The following is an 18,299-nucleotide window of genomic DNA, read 5'->3' as shown; positions in this document are numbered from 1 at the left end:
TATCCACGCAGGGAACTGATATTCTCTAGGAGCAGGAGCTGACCGACTGACAAAATGTTCTGCACAGCAAAAGGACAGACAGAAGGAGTCAAGCAGAGCCAGCCTGACCGTTGACTTTGTGTTTGCTTCAGCAGGTTTTGGCCCTGGCCCCACTCGAGCCACAAAGTTTTGAAATCCATGCGTTTCTTCATTCTCATCTTTCAGTTTTACAGTAGACTTTTTTTTTCCCCCCACAAACGTCTCTGAGGCCGTGTGGGATGTGGTCCAGTTCCCATTAAGGTCAGTGGGAGTGCTGCCACTGCTTCCCTGTGGGTCTCAGCCCTATCCCATTGTATTACATTTCCAACTGCAATTGGAGACAGCTTATTTCAATTTTTTTCCTCTCCTAGTGCCCACAATGGGCAAAGTATTTTCCAAACAGAAAAGAAGGTCCCACTGAATGTCCCTAAATCTCTAGAGATACTGGAAAAATTCTTCTAATTAAATACATTTGACATGCAAGATCACAACTGTTCTCTAATAATTTTTTTAAAGCTTCTCTCTCATGTAGCTTTTCTTTACTGTACAATAGCAGGGATTAAGTCCTGATTCTGCTGCAGTTCATGGGAGTTTTTCCAATTAGCTTCATTGGAGCCATATTGTCTTCCTTCATCTCCACCTTTAACACTAGTGGGCCACTACTGAAACTGTCCTGACAGGAACCAATGATGACATTTCAATCACTGCCAGTCACAAACTTGTTCCACAGATTATCTTAATTAAAATGCACCCCTAAAAATATATATATATATATATAAAGGGAATGGAAATACATGCAAACTGTGTTAGTTTATATTCAGAAAAACAGAAGGTTTATGGAAAAACTCATTGCACTCCTGCAGAGGTGAACACAGATTAACAGCTGACAGTAGAAATGGCAGGGCAGCAGCTCCCTGCTCTTGCACAGAGACTAAAAACATCACACCATCAAAAAATATTAGGAAGTCCACAGTGAGGATTTAAGAAATGCAACAGTGCCAAGAACCATTAGGAAGTGGGACCATTAAGCATAATTCTGTTTACAGAAGACTTCATCCTCATATTAATGTCTGGTTTGGATGTCCAGGTTAACCTCCATTAAAAAAAAAAAAATCAGTAAAATTTCCCCCAAACAAAACAATAAATAGTAAAATAGTAAAATGTTAGTTGCACTGTCTGATGTGAAGTGTTAAGGGAAACTACTACTAGCAGCTACTAACCTTGACTTTTATGGGAAGATTTGGAGACAGACAGCTTAAAGACCTCATGGACATTCCAAAGGAGGGATTTCATGAAGGAAACACAAATTTACAGCGTTTGTGCACAAAGAGCTTTATCTCCTCTCCATAACAAACTGACTAAGGTGCAGTTTGGAACTATTTGGGACTCAAACTAGTTAGGTAGGAAGATTCAAGTGATAACTGCCAGCCACCAGGAAAAAAATGACAGTGGCTAATTTGGGGAAAGGTGTGGGTGTGATGTTATTGTGCACACAGCACAGTGTTTTGTCATCAGCATACTCCTCCTCACCTGGAATTTTTATTGATTATCCCTATTATTTGGAATATTAGGACTTAGCCTTCAGCAGCCTGGAAAGCCTCCTACTGAGAGGTTGCCTGTGCCTGGAGGATCCTGCATCACACCAGTGATGACTTTTGTGTTAGAGAGCCTGGCCAAAATGGCTCATTTAGATCAGAGGAGGGAAGTGGTTAGAAAATAGAACGGGAATAGAATGTTTCAGCAGAAGGGACCTAGAATGATTAGATGCATTAACTGCCCAAAAGAATAAACCCAAAGCAGGTAAGATCCTTTGACAGATCCCTGACCAGGATGCTCTCCCAGGGTGGATGCTGAGAGGATGCATTTCTGCTCTTCCAGGCATCTTCACACGCTGCTGTGCACAAAAACATTTCTTTTTTACTTCATTTAGAAATGGATCTCACAGATAACTGGACTTTTTGCCTTTGATCCATCATTATCTTTCCTGCACTGATCTCTGCTGTGGTTGTAGCGCTGCTCCTGCAGCCCTGGTGGTGTGAACACTGCCTGCTTTGCTGGCAAAGGCTGAAGCCCTGAAGGAGGCTGTGACTGGTGGCAGCTCCCTGGCTGCCAGAGCAGCTTCTCAAAGGCACCAACTCTGTGCTGGCCTCGAGTTTACACACACGGTCACACTGTATTTACCGAAGTCAAGCAAGCTGCACACATTCTTGATTTACCAAAAAAATATCCATGTTTGGGTGGCACGAACCCAAAGGAGGAACTCCGAAACCGCTTCCTGCTCCTGGAAAAGGGCAGTGCCTGGATGCCTCCCATCACATCAGTCTGGGCTGAGCTTGTAGCCACTGGGTGAGAATTAGATCATCCCTCCAGCCATTCCAACCCAGCCTGTGGGAAGGAGCCTTGACAGGGCTCCAGCAGAGCCAGCAGTAAAGGTGTGTGGTAGAGGCCACCTCTGCAGGCTGATCTCTGGTCTTATTCATTCCCATTTACATCAACCTTTAGGCTGGTTAAATAATTGATGTGGCCAAAAAAAAAAAAAAGTTTGGGCATAGTTAAAGATACGTAAAAAATGCCACTAAGTAAAAGGGATCCACAGCTTGCACAGTAATATCTAAAGATATCACCAGAGATCGGTGTCTTCTCCCAGGTAACAAGTGATAAAACAAGAAGAAATAGCCTCAGGTTGTGCCAGAGGAGGTTTAGATTGGATATTAGGATAACTTACTTCATTGAAAGGATGGGCAAGCATTGTAACAGGCTGTTCTGGGAAACCGGTGGAGTCACTAACCCTGGAGGGATTTTAACCCTGGAGGGATTTAAAAGACGTACAGATGTGGCACCTGGGGACATGGTTCGATGGTGAACTTGGAAGTGCTGGGTCAACAATGATCTTCAAGGTCTTTTCCAACCTTAATGATTGCGTGATTCTCTCCTAGCCACAACTCAAAAGCCATACTAAGTTCTTGTCAGAGTTTAGGTTTTGCTAATCACCTAGCAAAGGATTTGGAGGGTGTATCAGGTTTCCTCCCTCTTTATCTCCCTTGTCTCTCCTCTGAATGAATAGGGAATGAAGAAACAAAGGGCAAATGCTCCAGGTGGAGCTCCCTGTGTTTCCCTGCCCCAACAGCAACCTGCCAAGCCCTCATGGCTGAGCTACAGAAGCCCCAAAAAGATTGAAATAGCTGCCCTGGGTCTTGGGGCTCTGCTGTTTTTTGATGCTCCTCTCTTCGCTGATTTCCCAGGATATAAGTGAGAGAGAGAGAGAGAGAGATGACATTTCTAGGGTGACATCAGTCCCCTCCCATTTTAGGCAGCTGGTGGCTTCTGAGCAACCTCAGTGAAATGCCACTTGCTCCTGGAGCTTGGACAGAGAGCTGGACATGCAGCATCCTTGGTGTGAAGGTGCAAAAGAGAAGCCAAGTTGGGGATCTTTTGAGAAGCACCATACTCCAGTTTGATGTGCTCAGATACACCAGAACTGATGGCAAACCATCAGTCAAATAAGACAGACATCTCCAGGGAATCTGAAAAGGAGAAATACACTTTGTCTGCTTCTTTAACATTTTTAAGCATGGAAAATATACTTTGAACACAAGGAGTGCTTTTATCTGTAACTATCAGGGCAAGCTGGACAAATACCATTAGCCATGACCTGAAAAGCAAACCTGGAGCCCCAATTCAGCAGAGCTTTTATTATACATAGTTATTGAACACATGTGTAAGCCTCATTGAAACTTATAAAACTTAAAGATGCCCTCACATTATTTGTTCAACAGGGATCAGCTCAGGGATGTGCTTAGAGTACTTCCAGGGTTCAAGGAACTGAGCTAAAATCGTTGTTCCTGGTCTGCCCTCTATTCTCATTAGTTATATACTCATTAAGAAAGTTCTTCACTTTTTCTGCATCTTCTTTTATAGTAAAGGCTCCCCACAACAGCTGTAGACAAGATTCCTCTCCTGTTTGAGGGCACATAATCCTTAGCATGGGCAATATAAACAGGCTCAGCTGCATAAAACAAACTGGATTTTGCTGGTACTTTTTCCATATCTAAGAAAACCTATGCTAGTGGGGGTTTTTTTAAAACATCAAAAACATTTGGCTGCATAAACATCCAGAAGTGGTTATATACTCTGTAGGGTTATTGGAAGTTAGAATAGTTGCTCATGAACATACTGAATGGATTTTACTGGTTTCCCATAATGGAGCCCAGGCTGGCATTGCTTTAGACATTTTAGTGCAGAAGAAATGTCAAGCATGCACTCATCCCCCTGACTGCAGTTCAAATCAAACAAACTGGGCTAGACAAGCTAATAACGAGCTCTGTTCACTCCAGAAAGGCAGCTATGGAAATATGCCTCATTTTATATATTATTACATGCATGATCTGAAAAGGCCACTGAAAAAGCAACAGGCACTGTTCTTTCTTTTTTTTTTTTTTTTCAAAATGACCAGTTTCCAGCTACTTATTTAACAAAAAAAACCCCAAACCAACACATTGTACTTTCAGAGTGGATGTGTTCATAATTCAGTTTTCCCTGTCATAAATTATGATTCATGTAACTAGAATTTCCTTGCTAATATAAATTGGGAACATATACGGAAACCAACGTTACCAAAACTTGAAAGTAAATTAGAGCTAATTTTTGGGGGTTAATTTATGAAGGCAATAGGACATGCCTTGTTGTTCGCAGCTCTAGTGTCAAAATAAAGAACAAGCACAATTTATAGTTTGCTTCTTATATGAAAATTAACATTTAAACTTTAATTTTTTTGCAGCTATATTTAAGAGATGGCACAAAGACAGAAGAACACTGTGAGGTCTGCCTGTCTTCAGGGTGGTTTGCCATTTCCCTTTTTAGAAACCAAAAGCCCCTTTTCAGCTGGCATCTGAACAACTTTACAAGGTTTCTCAGTGAAGATGGGAGGAAGGCACATTCCCTTCCATATACATCTCTCTATAGGAAATCAACTTGAAGAAGTCCTGGCATGGGTGGAGATGCCTCCATAACTGAACTCCCAAAATCCAGTGCCTTGAGTAAGTACATACTTACATATGTACCTCTTTCTCTCTAAATTCCTACGCCTACATTCTAAATATTTACCCTAGCAAACATTACCCAGCCTATGGATTCCAGCTGCAACCAGAATCGTGCCTCCCTCTGCACGGATGGCCTTTCCAAAGGCTCCTGGGTGCCCAAAGCATCAGACCCTGCTCTCCTCCAAAACAGCTTCTTATCATAGAAACACAAAAAAGGTCACAGGAACAGTTTGCAGCCTCTCTCAGCAAAGGGAATAAATGTGCAAACAAAGCCATTAGCAGTTTCCAAAATAAACCCCTATTCCTGGTCGCCAGGACCGCAGAGTGCCACATATGCACTGCACAGAGATGCCTGCTCACGTGTCAGCTGAGCAGCTGTGGAGAGCTGGGAGCCAAAGGAACAACGCTCTCCCTTCCACCTTAATTAATTATTTTGATTCTGTAAGCTTTAAAGCATTAAAGATAAGCACGGGGAGATCAAGAGAAGGGTTTTCGCCTCTCAGCCGACTTTATTGCTGTCTCCAATTAATACTCACGTACAACAGGTGTCACTTCAAAAAAAAAACCAACAATTAAAAAGCTGTCCTGGAGTAGCATATTCCTGAAAGGACACACACACAGAAATTACCAGGGAGCCATCTGTGCCACGAAAATTTCAGCAGAGATGCAGCGGCCAGAAAAAAATCAACAGCGGTGAAAGCAAACATTCTGAGGTGAGATAAGGCAAAAATGCTTGAGTCAGCACTAATAAAGATTTTTCCTGATTATTGCTTTCCTTATCAGGCTGGCAGGGACAATTCACCCCCCTTGCACTTCCCCGGTGCTCCAGGGCAGGCGCCCCTCTCTCCCCTTTGGCATCCCTGTTGGAATCACTCCCGCTCCCCGAGGCTGTCTCGTTTGTCTGTCGTCTCTCCCAAAGTTTGTTTTCCTGCTGCTATGGTTCTCCCGTTGCCGGTATAAACACCAGCAGAAGTCTCCTGCGTGACTCAGGCTCAGTTTGCTTTGGTAGGAACTCCTTGTCGCATCTGCAAGACCCAAGCCAGGTCCTCCAAACATCAACCTTCTCAAACCTGGTCTTGCCCTCTCCCTAAAAATTTCACGTGGATTTCGTAGCATCAAACCAAAGATTTATCAGGACACCATCCTCATTGTCTTTCTTAAGTCCCCCACTAAACCTCTTACCTTCAGATTACAGAGCTCATGGAGCAGAAAACACATCTTCTGGTTTCAAAAGCTCCTGCTATCTTCTGGCCAGAAACAAATAAACAAATCCATCTAAAGCCCAGTTTGAAACAAGCATTGAAGCAGCTGAGGAGGAATTAAATAATTGATAGTGACAGGTATTAATGGGGCAAACAAATTTACAGAGGCTGCAATTATACCCAGGTTGTACTTGTTTGAAATGTTAACTGTCTGATGAGACTTAACACCCAGCTAATGAGCTTTTAAAAGTAATTCCCACATGCCACCACCTTCCTTTGCTCACAGAAGGGAAGCAGAGTGTCTGGCAATTGCCGTGGCCATCAATCCGGGACTAGCAGCTAATCCTGTTTTATTACCATCATTAGCCAAATACATCGACCATCCACACAGCAGCTGTCTGCTCTTCCTCTTTCTCCCACTCTTCCTCTCCCTTCCTGCTCTCCAACCTCTGCGTCTCCACACATTAGATAATGCTGTCAGTCCACCCAGGTTACTCATTCCTAGTATTCCTTTTGTCCCTGATATCCAGCCCACTGGAAAGGTGTTCAGGTTACACAGCTGCCTTGTGATCCTGCACGTAAACCTCCTCCACCTGGAGCTCCAGGAGCTTCCCCACAGCTGCATGAAGTTCTGAAAGCTAAACCCCCCTTTCCCCAGGCTGGATGTGGCCAGTCTTCCCCAAAACCAGCTCCTACCTGGGCTTCCCTCAGCCATCCTCACCACTGCTCTTACACTTTGCCCTCTCCCAAACTCTCTGTGAAGATATCATTAAACTCGCACGAAAAGGGTCCGAGATCAAAAAGTGTGTATGAAAAAAAAATCCTTACAATTTGATGTGGCCAAAAAATACGTTTAAAATATGAAAGACTACACACTTCCTTCTTGCTTCTATTAAAGAGTCTGTGCTGGGGAGGGGCTGGGGAGGTTTGCAGCACCTGAGAGGTGAAAACCTGCAAAGATCTACGTCAGGAAGCAAAACTGGGGAGAGTAATCCATGAACATTCAGTTTACGTTATTTCAGGGAGAGGTGAGCGGAGTAAATGAAAACCATTGTTAGAGCCTTACGTGAAACACTTTACAGGTTTTATTTATATAACTTCAGCTGGTCCACGGACTTCTTTTTTTTTTTTTCCCCAAAAGGCTTTTCATTAAAAAAAGGTGGCTAAAGAGTACTGGAGTTATTTTACCTGCATGGTAAGGAGCAGGCAGCCTTCCTTCAGCCTGCAGAAGGAAACAAAGAACAAACTCACACCTGTGTCTCATGCCAAAGTAAGTAAACAAATGCAGTGAGTTATGGGACCATTCTCTCAGCTGCCTTTGCTTGTTTGCTTGCCCAGCTCCTTTTCTTCATGGCAAGGGGCCATTTTAAAAAATCCTTTGTCTGCTACTATTTACATTAAGATTTCTGTTTTACAAAGTGTGTCACGGAGAGTACAAACCAACATCTTCAAGCCCAGGTGTGCAATGCTGGGTTTCTCGGTGCGTGCTGTGCAGAGCTATCCAGAGTTCCCAGAGGAAAAACTTCATCAGACCATTTTTCCCTCAGGTGTGAGTTACCTTTCCTCCATTCTGAATGCCCCGGGCTAGACACCCAGTTTTTGATCCATTCAAAGCCTGCCCAGACACCTAGTGAGCCACCCCAAAAATTTCTGAGTCTATCAATCCCTGCTGGGTCAGCACTGATGATGCTATGCCAGGAATCCCAGTGATCCTGCTGTTGCCTGAAAACCAGGAATATCACCTGATGAGAGGAGAAGAGTAATGACTCGGGGGGACAGAAAAATACCATAAAATAACCTTACCAACGTCATATGCTAACTTAGCTGACTAAAAGCACTTTCTTCTTGCATTCTTCACCCGGCATCAAATGACAGAACCAATAATGTTATCATGTGCCAGCCTGCACAAGCCAAGCCTTGCTAATCTTTCCTCACTCATTCTCCCCGCGCTGTGCCGCAGCGTGCCGCCGTCCCAGGGAGCTGAATTGCCCCTTTGTTATGTCAGGTACAGTTACCAGCCCTGGTACAAACCCATTCCTCCTCCTTAGAGTGCCCATTGTCCCTGGTTGTTTACTGCGGGCGCTGTTCGCTCTCCGCAGCGCCGGGACATCTGGTGACTGGCAGCACTGGGCATTGCCCCGCTGCCCAGCATCCTCAGCAGGGCTCTGAAACAAAGCCCATCAGTGCCTGTTTGTACACCAGCATCTCAGATGAGCAGGGACAAGACAAATGAGGTTGCTGAAGCAGTGTCTTATCCTTCATTTCCTTCGTGGTATCGCAACCCTGGGTAGGAAACCGCCGTCTCCGTGCAAGAAATTTGGCTGAACATGAGCCAGAGTGTGCCCAGGTGGCCAAGAAGGCCAATGGATCCTGGCCTGGATCAGGAACAGTGTGGCCAACAGGTCCAAGGAAGTGATTCTTCCCCTGGACTCAGCGCTGGTGAGGCCACCCCTGGAGTGCTGTGTCCAGTTCTGGGCTCCTCAGCTCAGGAAGGACATTGAGGTCCTGGAGCAGGTCCAGAGGAGAGGAACGAGGCTGATGAAGGGACTGGAGCACAAGTGCTGTGAGGAGAGGCTGAGGGAGCTGGGGCTGTTCAGCCTGGAGAAGAGGAGGCTCAGGGGAGACCTCCTCACTCTCTGCAACTCCCTGACAGGAGGGGGGAGCCAGCTGGGGGTTGGTCTCTTTTCCCAGGCAACTCTCAGCAAGACAAGAGGGCAGGGTCTCAAGTTGTGCCAAGGGAGGTTTAGGCTGGATATTGGAAAGAATTTCTTTGCAGAGAGGGTGATCAGCCATTGGAATGGGCTGCCCAGGGAAGTGGTGGATTCTCCGTCCCTGGAGATTTTTAAAAAGAGACTGGATGTGGCATCAGTGCCATGGGCTGGGAACCACAGCGGGGTTGGATCAAGGGTTGGACTTGATGATCTCAGAGATCCCTTCCAACCCAGCTGATTCTATGATTCTATGATTCTATGGCTGACTGCATCCTACACTGGCCCAGTCACAGCATAGAAAGTGATGCTCAGGCAACCCAGGGCCACAGAGCAGCTTTGTGTTCTGTTTGCAATATATATTCTCACGTCACGTCGTGTGATGCAGCAATCCCAGGCCAAAACCATAATTCAAAACAACCGGTGGGTGGGGGGGTTTCAAAGTGAAATAGAGTGGTGGGAAGAGTTTTCAGACACTCAGCACTGGCCTCGGTGCTTGTTGAACCCCAGCTTCACCACGAGGGTCTGTGACAAGAGGCAAAGCACTTTGGAAAGCTCCAACTAATTTTCCTGCTTGATGGAAAGGGTTTGTGCAGAATTTATTGTCCACTGTGTAGAGAGGAGGAGACTGAGGAGCAAGGAGAGCCATAGGATGTGGGGTTGTCAAGGAATGGGGGAAAGTAAAAGTGAATGAATAAACTGCTGTACTTATTTTAGTTGCATGAGACAACCTTACAGACAGAAAGCCACAGGCATAGCCCTGGGGAGCAGCCAACCAAAACTCATCATGGCAGAGCAGGAGAAAGACATTATTAGGCAGAAAGGAGGAAACAGAGAGATGAAAAAGTTAAAGAACTGGGTCATTTCATCAGCAAGGTGAACCCTTTCCTTAATTTAACTGCATTTATACAGTCTGTAATTATGTTTGTAATTGTTTTATTCCTTACGGGTGGCATGATTGAAAAGCACATGGGAGTGGCTGAGTCAGATCCATCCCCCTTCCCACGGGAGCAGCAGTGGATGCCTGGTCCTCACAGCTCCTATCAACTTCCTGGGCGCTTTCTCAGCGGCTTTTTTCATCTGAGTCACTGCATTTCATAACTAGTGATGAATTCAGCCTTCGTTCGTTTTCTTAGTTAATTTTTAAAAGTGATTTCTATTTCTGTCCCACACAATATCCTGTGGCAATGAGTCCCACCATTAATTTTGTGGTGGACAAAAATACTTTTTCCTTTACTAGTCTTACCTGCTGCTTGATCTTTTTACTGCTTATGTTTGGTTTTATTGTAACAATCAATACCTCTGCTCTAATTACATCTGCCTTATAGACCTGACCAGGTTTCCCTCTCTCCTCCAGATCAGTAAGAGGATTGTTCAGCAGGCAGTTTTGGAGAGAGGATATTTCCTCAAGGAGTAGGCAGCAAGGAAGGAGGCAAAAAAAAAAAAAGGAGACATTAAGACTAAGGTAACGGAAAGACCAAGGCTGTGGGAATTGAAAAGGTGTGAGGCACAGCTTGGGGTTGAGTGATTGATGTGAGGTCTTTAAGCAAAGCCCAGAATGTGATGAGTTTCATTTTCATAAAAAACACTGCAGTCATTATGTGGTGGCCAGAAGGCTGTACAGCACTAAATATTGCTGATGTTGAAGACCTTCTTTTTAAGAGCTCAGATCTTAAAATATCATGTGTGGGCACCAGCAAGCAGTTATTTCTGGTGAGTGGTTACCAACGGACAGAGAGCCCAGCTGCCATAAACATTGCAACTTTATTTTCTTCCTTTGTACTGCTATTCCAGAAATGTGCCAAATAAAACACGTTCCTCCGAACAGACCCACTATTATTTTACGGTCTCACCATGCTGGGCTAGAAATTGCAGCGTCATGAAAACATCCTTTAAATAAATAATAAAACACGATATTCCTAAGACAGGGCCTTTCATCTTGAGGGAGCCTGCACAGCCTCAGCAACCCCCCACCACTTCCACTGCCGGGACAGGTACCAGCCCTCACCAACATCGCTCAACGCTCCAGGCAGCAAATGTGGAGTGAATAACGTGTGGCATTTAACAAGCAGTGCAAAGGCAAGGAGAAAAATTAAAAAAAAAAAAAAACAAAATCCAATTATCCTTCCTGGGAAGTGGGCCAAGAGGCTGGAGTGAGCACATCAGTGGGTCAGGAGCTATCAGGGTCCTGTTGCGGCAGCTCCCCGGGGGGTGGGTGACTCCAGCTCCTCATTGCTCCAAGCAAATTGATGAACTTTAGGTTTATCATCATCAACACCCACATCCTGGAGGTTTTGTGAGTGGTTTTCCTCCTGACATTTTCCTGGTCCTCCACAGAGTTCAAACGTGAGAAAGGGCGCAGCGTTACTGAGCTCTGTGAGCTTATAAGTGGCACTTGGGACATGGTTTAGTGGTGGACTTGGCAGTGGTAAATTTACAGTTGGACTTGATGATCTTAAAGGCCTTTTCCAACCTAAATGATTCTATGAAATTCAAATTCCACTTGACTTCCATGCTCTTCGTTCATCTGCAGAAAAAGAACTTTTTCCTATTAACACACCCATAGCCCATGAAAATACACACTGTGCCTTCTGCATCGTGGTTTACATACCACTGTGGGTCTGTTTCTGCAGAAGTAAAATTTTTACCCCTTAGATTTTACAATCTGAATTGCAACAAAGCAAGGTAATGGACGTAAAGGAATGGAAAGAATAAAATGAAACTCGAGACGTAGAAAGAAACACGTGCTTATGACAAATGTACACGACTTTGCCTGACACATTCAAATGAGTCAGCAGAAAAACAAACAGAGAAAACAAATTCAATGCCCAGTTATTAAAAAAAAAAATCTAAACTTTTAGACTGGTCACAGCTTTATTTGTGATCCAGACTGAGAAACACAGCTGAGAGCAGAACCTCAGAGCAAAATGCACCTCCCCTCCAGTGACTTACTGCAAGTGATGTTTTCTTGGCATGGCCTGCCTTCTCTGGGGAATTCTCCAGCCCCTATCCCTGGTTAGTGTGTTTGGGCACTGGGAACACCCCCAGATAACATTCACTTCCAGCTGGAAATCTGTCAGATCACTGAGATCACAGTCCCACAGGAGAGGTGAGAGGACACCCAAACCCTGATGAAGCATCAGTTGCTTCTGTGCAGAGACTTAATTTTTTTCTTAATAAAATAATAGAGAACTTGTGAGGATCACCTATTTAGGAGTAAGTCCAATAATTTTGCTCCACTGGACTTCATTCTAGGAGTTAAATCCATCATTCTGTGAGTGAAGTAGTATATTATGTGATCTAACAATAAACACAAATTTCGGTGATTACTTCAATTTTATTATCCCAGCAAAAATATGCCTTTCCCTTTCATACTTATTACACACATTTAGGAAAGAAAGGGAAAAAAAATGTTTCTTTTTTCATTTTACTCTTACTTTTTCTTTCAGGTGTGGAGTGACATTTCAACTAAGGAAGCAGACCAGAGGACCATTTCCCCCATCATTATGCAGAGAACAGAGGCTGCAGTTTTAAAATTTATCTGTTTTTTTGCACCAGTGACAACAAGAACAAGAAGACCATACCATAAAGCTCCTCCATGCCCTCTTTCCAAATTCTGCTGCAGCAGAAATGCCAGTAAAAATATCAGTTTTCTGTTGGGCTGTGTGGAGCAGTGTTCTCCTGGAAGCAGTGTGGAGGCTCCAGCTGCCCACAGGCACAGCCCCGAGCCATGAATGCTGCATGTGCTGCATACAAAATTCTCCTTACCTTTGGATTTGGAAAATTAAATGAAATAAATATGTTTTAAAGAATTCCCACTAAATGAATTCTCACTTTGGGAAATATTTGGGCTTGGGGTTTTTGTATAACCATAATAACAGCAATAATAGTAATAATAATTCCATTTGGAGCAGTGTGTCAGAGGGCTTCTCTTAGGAAAGCAGCCTGAGATTGATGGGAATGATACAGGAAGCACTTAGAGATACAGAATGAACGACCAGGAGATAAGGAGGACAGGAATCTGCTTATCCAGGGTTTGTGCAGAGGACCCAGTGCATTTTAATGCCCTGTTCATAACTAGTGGTGGGAAAAGCTAAATACACTCAGAACCTTTAATCACCTGACTGTTCTTTTGGATTAGGCAGGCAGCATGCAAGAGGTGGTGTTAGTGCTGCAGCAGATGAGATCTGCAGATCCAAGCTCACATTTGATTACAGGTTCAAATCTGTGGGTGCAAAATTAAAGGCTGAATTCCAACCAACTTTTAAAAGTTGCCTTTCAAGTGGTGAAACAAGAGCCTCCACCCATTCCCCAGCTGCCTGTGATTTATCTGGGCTGTAAGCTTGCCCAGCATCATTGGCAGGTAAAGAGGCCCTCAAGCCTGGTATTCGGGGCTAGAGAGAGTTAAGGGTACTTTTCCATGTAAAGTGAGTTTGGGAGAGGAATGCCTTGAATTTTGATGATATTGGCCTGGTTCTCAGCTCCAGGGCGGTAATGCAAAGCAGTGCTACTGCATTCCACTTGCCAGGCTGAGGAGCAAGTATGAGCCACAAGTGAGCAGTAAAGGCAAGTGATTAAACAGCAGGGCTGCCCTCCACCTCCCTCCCCCAGGAGGGTGAGGAATGATGCAGCAAATAATATGATGCTTGCAACAGTCAGGCAGAAGCTGAAACGTCTTTAAAAAAATTTATAGAGTCTCTTTTTGTTTCTGGTCTGTGAGACTCAGACAAAAGCTCTTTCCTTCACATTAGATGAGCTCTGCAGGATCATCTCCATTAGCAGACACTTTCAGAGGTGTACTCCCATCAACCAGCTTTACCAGAACTGGACCGGGACAATACCCACCTATTCTAAACCTAATTTTGAGCTCCTTGCAATTAGGAGCAGAAAGTAGGATGGTTTTGCAGGACGTTCTGGGAAAGCTGGGCACGGCTGAGAGCTGGCGCAGGAGACACGGCTTCTGGGCAGAAAGCTCTGAGGAGCTTTGCTCAGTGGTGTGCAGAGCTCAGTCTTTCCATTCAGAGGTCCAGGGCTGAACAAAATGCCCAAATCCTCTCTCACCCTGCAGAGAGCCACATGCTTGTTTTCCTGGGATGGGAGGAATAACACCAGAGGCACTGGGATGACAATAGTCCCTTCAACTCTGCAGCTCAGATTTTGTCTCATGGGCAAGGCTGGAGCTGGAGGAAGGTAGAAGCTCTCTCTAATCAAACCCAAGGCTACATTCCAGGTTTTAAAACACAGGTGAGACCCAGAGGGAAGCCTGCCCCAGTCCCATATAATTTCCTTGTGACTCTCAGCAGCTCTGCTGCTCCACTCCCCTTCCCTGCTGGCACACACACCAGACAAGTGCTGTTTTTCCCAGCTTGTTCACCATGCTGGCACATCAGGGGAAAACAAAACAGATAAAACTATTCATGATGCCAAGGGGAGAGAGACATCTCTCATCTCTCTGCCAGCATCCAGCCATGCAGCTCCAGCTGACTTCTCCCACCAGCAGTCTTTACTGCAGCAAATCCAGCTCTGCTTCACCCCTGTAACCTGGCTCCACTCCATGGGAATATGGCCTGTGTCCTTTTTGTTCTCCCAGGGAGAAGCAGAAATCCCTGCAGTCATGTGGGGGACACTGGCCTTTGGAAGGTCTATCCCATTTGATGACTTCCACTTCTTTACTGAGGATTGTCTGAGGTGCTGCTGAAAACCCCAAGGTAGCTTTTGGCTCCACAGATTTTAAACAAAACAACAAAAACTGAGTGCCACAGACCCAGGACAGTCAATAAATGCCTTATGTTTGGGGAGCAAAGGACTGGACCATTCACTGTCTTCCTTGTGGAGAGATTCACCTGTTCACCCCAAAAATGCTTTCCAACCCTCTGCCATCACCAAGTAATCCCTCATAGAATCACAGAACCACAGAGTGGTTTGGGTTGTAAGGGATCTTAAAGCTCATCTTATTCCACCCCCTGCCATGGGCTGGGACACCTTCCACCAGCCCAGGTTGCTCCAAGCCCCGTCCAACCTGGCCTTGGACACTTCCAGGGATCCAGGGGCAGCCACAGCTTCTCTGGGCAACCTGTGCCAGGGCATCACCACCCTCCCAGAAAATAATTTCTTCCCTATATCCAATCTAAACCAATGTTAGACTCCTGGAAACATGGAAGGTGGGCTAAGATTCCCCAGCCCTTAGATCTGCCAGTTTTATGTGCAGTGAAACCCACTCAACACAATTAATTCTAGAATCAAAATCTGAAATGCTTTCACCTGATGTGAATTTGGAGGCACTGGTAGCCAGGTGAAGGTGAGGTCCAGCATTTGCCACAGGAGGAGTATCTCTAGCAATCATTTCTAGTTTATATAAAGCAGCTTGATGCGACTCAAATCCAAGGATCCACATGAGCTCACTCAGCTGTTTTTATCTCTAAATGATGTACACCAGGAGGATAGATTTTTCCCTTTTCTCTTTCTTCTGTTGACATTACCACTGCAGATTAAGGCAAAGGTCTTTTAGGAACTAGCTCCTTTTTGGAGCTTGATTCTGATGACTCTTCAGTCCTCAGTAGCTTGAGACAGTCACTGGAAAGCCTCACCCTCAAATCCTGTGTTTTGATAATATTATTCTCTTATATCAGTGTTCCTTCAGTTTTCCAGGTAGACACCTATCCCAGGCTGCCAGCAGGCAGGTTAGGAATGCAGCAACAGAGCTGAAGGGGAGAATCACAGAATATGCCAAGTTAGAAGGGATGAGTGAGGCTGTAGGGAAAAAAAAACACACAGGAATCAGGAGGAGGAGTGGTCCCTCTGAGTCTTTCATTGGCCATTTCCTTGATACCCATTATGGCTTTGGTGACATGTCTAATTTCAAATCCCAATTTTAATTACATTTAATGACACCTTTCTTTCCTCTGCCCGTTCTCTGCCTGATTACTCAAGATGAGCCCAAGAGCCAAACTTCAAAATTACCTCCAGTTTCCAAACCACCTTTCACACTTGCTGTTAATACCATTAGTATTTTACGTTACTCCCATAGATACATCACCAGGCAAACATACACAGTCCCTGCCCTGCAGAAATTTTGGTGCAGGCTTGAGATGTGACAGGGAACAAGCCCTAACAGCACTGGGGCTGGAGAGAGTGAGGTAATGATGTGCAGGCACGTGCACAGCCCGGCTGGTTTCTGCTAAGAGATGAATTAAATAATTTTTTGCTGTTGTTGTTTATTTAATTATTGAACTCAGAAGAATTTCTAGCAATCCTCATGGGAGCTGGGACCACAGTTTCTGTTCGTGTCTATTGCTCATGTCTAAATTAAAAATGGAAAACAGATGGTGGGTTATTAGATGGCTGCAACAGAAGCTGACAATCTGTTCTGTCCCCACGTCGGCAGGGGAGTGAGTGCTACAATATGTGGAATCCAGTCCTAGCTGTGTGTCACAGGTGTTGATCCAGTGTCTCTGCACAGAAATGAAGCAGCCAGATTTACGTCCTCCAGCTCAGCTTCGTGGGCTTGCTCTGAAGGTTACTCACAAAGCAAGAGGAAGAGGATCAAAGGCTTGGGTTAATGTGCATCTTGAAGCTTCACCAAACTGAAAACCCCTCATTGCAGACAGAATCAAAAACCTGCTTTGTCTGTAGGAAATGGAAGCTGAGATAGTTAAATGTTTAAAAATCCAATATATTAAAATATTACCAAATCCTTTGTTTTGCTGTAGCTGTGTTATCAGCAGAACCAAAGAGAATGCTGGTGACAAAAGGCACAGGCTGAGTGAAGAAATCAGCCTTTCGGGTAGTAAGAAATAAATCAGGTTAACACCCAGGGAAGGGCAGTGTTGGACAGTGCCTGTGAGAGGAGGAGGATACAACTCGGGTGTGTTTCTGCAGTGAAGGAAAAGGAAAGGCTGAGCTACAAGTTTTTTTTTAATGGGTATGCAGTGTCTCCTTAAACAGCTTAGGGAACGAGATGTAGTGCCAAAATAATTTGTGAAATCATCCAGGTGATAGATAATCAATATTACATGCTCCTGTTAGATACATGTGGTACACAGGACTCACCTTGGCAGTGTGCATGCCTTGGGCTCCCTTGCAGACCAGTCACTCTTTTTGCAGGCTCCACATCCCAAGTTATCTTGTTGAGCATTTGACAAGTGCTTCAGATGTGAGATAAATCCCTACCCAGCACTGCAGGGACATCAATCATTTGGGAAACTTTTCCCAACCTCACCCCACCAGTCAGGAACATTTTCTGGGCTGAGCAGAAGCGACTCCAGACCCTCAGGGTGATGCTGTCCATTGGGGCTTATTTAGCAGAAACCTTTGGAACAGTGGGAAGGAATTATGATGCTGGTGAGGGTCTTGTGAGACCAACATTCAGAACTCACCTCTGCCCCACTGAGACACTGCACAAGCTGTTTAATTCTGCTTTTCAGGTCTTCTCTGTGAAATGAGAGCAGTGTGATTCTTCCTCCCAAAGGGAGGGAGATGCAACAGCAAGAGCATCACCACACAGCAGATGCTGCACAAGTGGGGACAATGATTGCTATAGCAAAGAGCTTTAAGTTATGAAGTCCAGTGATTAGAAGATGAATCCCTTTAAAGCTTTTTTCCTGGCTACCCTGTGGCTGATGGGCCGTGAGAAGCAGGTGGAGCATCCCACAGCCTGGGGCTTTGCTGCTGCTGGAGATCAAGTGTTCATAGATGGTCCTTCTTAGCAAATGAAGGCTGAAATCCAGAATGAAAAGACATTTATTGCAATTCAGGAATCATGAACTTCAGCAGGCACTCCCTGCACTCTCAGCCTATTGAATACCTGCCAAGGAAGGAAACCTGTCATTTCTGTAGCAGCATGCATCTTTTGTTTGCCATGGTATTTTTCAGGGGGAACATTAGATCTGCCTTAGCAAAAAATTAACATCTGGAGATTCTCAGTTTGGAAATAGCAGGTGATGTGTTTTGGCAAAGGACAAATCCATGACAAAGAATTTAATATAAGAGGGAGACGGGATAGCTCATGGGACCAGGACTTTAAACTTCTAACTGGGGTGTGAAATGGTGCTTACCAACAGTAAATGGTGGAGTATTGCTAAATGTTAACAATCTCTGCATCACACCACCATCTTCCTCTTTATATATATATTAAAATGACCACGACTTTCCTGTTTGTATTTCCTCACTGGAAACATTCTGGGAAACAAGATTATTAATGAAAATTTAATAAAATTGAAAAATCACATGGAAGTATTGGAGGGTATTTTTTAAAATGTGAATTCCTGATTTGCAACCATTCCCATTTTCTCGGGGAATCTGCTTCCAAGAGTTGTGACCTGTGTTGGGTGTTC

At 44.7% G+C, this 18,299-nt stretch overlaps 1 long non-coding RNA gene across 2 annotated transcripts; it reads left to right on the top strand.

Annotated features, from left to right (window-relative positions):
* Positions 1-8,364: 8,364 nt before the first annotated feature.
* Positions 8,365-12,638, top strand: LOC113978568. Of its 2 annotated transcripts, none has more exons than XR_003537612.1 (3): positions 8,365-8,493; positions 10,325-10,432; positions 12,526-12,638. It is a non-coding gene; the product is annotated as an uncharacterized LOC113978568 (long non-coding RNA). The 2 variants fall into 2 exon arrangements; XR_003537613.1 differs by having other exon boundaries at positions 12,417-12,609.
* Positions 12,639-18,299: the final 5,661 nt, after the last annotated feature.

Source organism: Neopelma chrysocephalum, unplaced genomic scaffold (genome assembly GCF_003984885.1).
Source record: "Neopelma chrysocephalum unplaced genomic scaffold, ASM398488v2 Primary Assembly neopelma1_347, whole genome shotgun sequence".
NCBI classification, from domain to species: Eukaryota; Metazoa; Chordata; class Aves; order Passeriformes; family Pipridae; genus Neopelma; species Neopelma chrysocephalum.
Note: the sequence above shows the minus strand (reverse complement) of the source record. Positions and strands in the feature narration are given on the sequence as shown.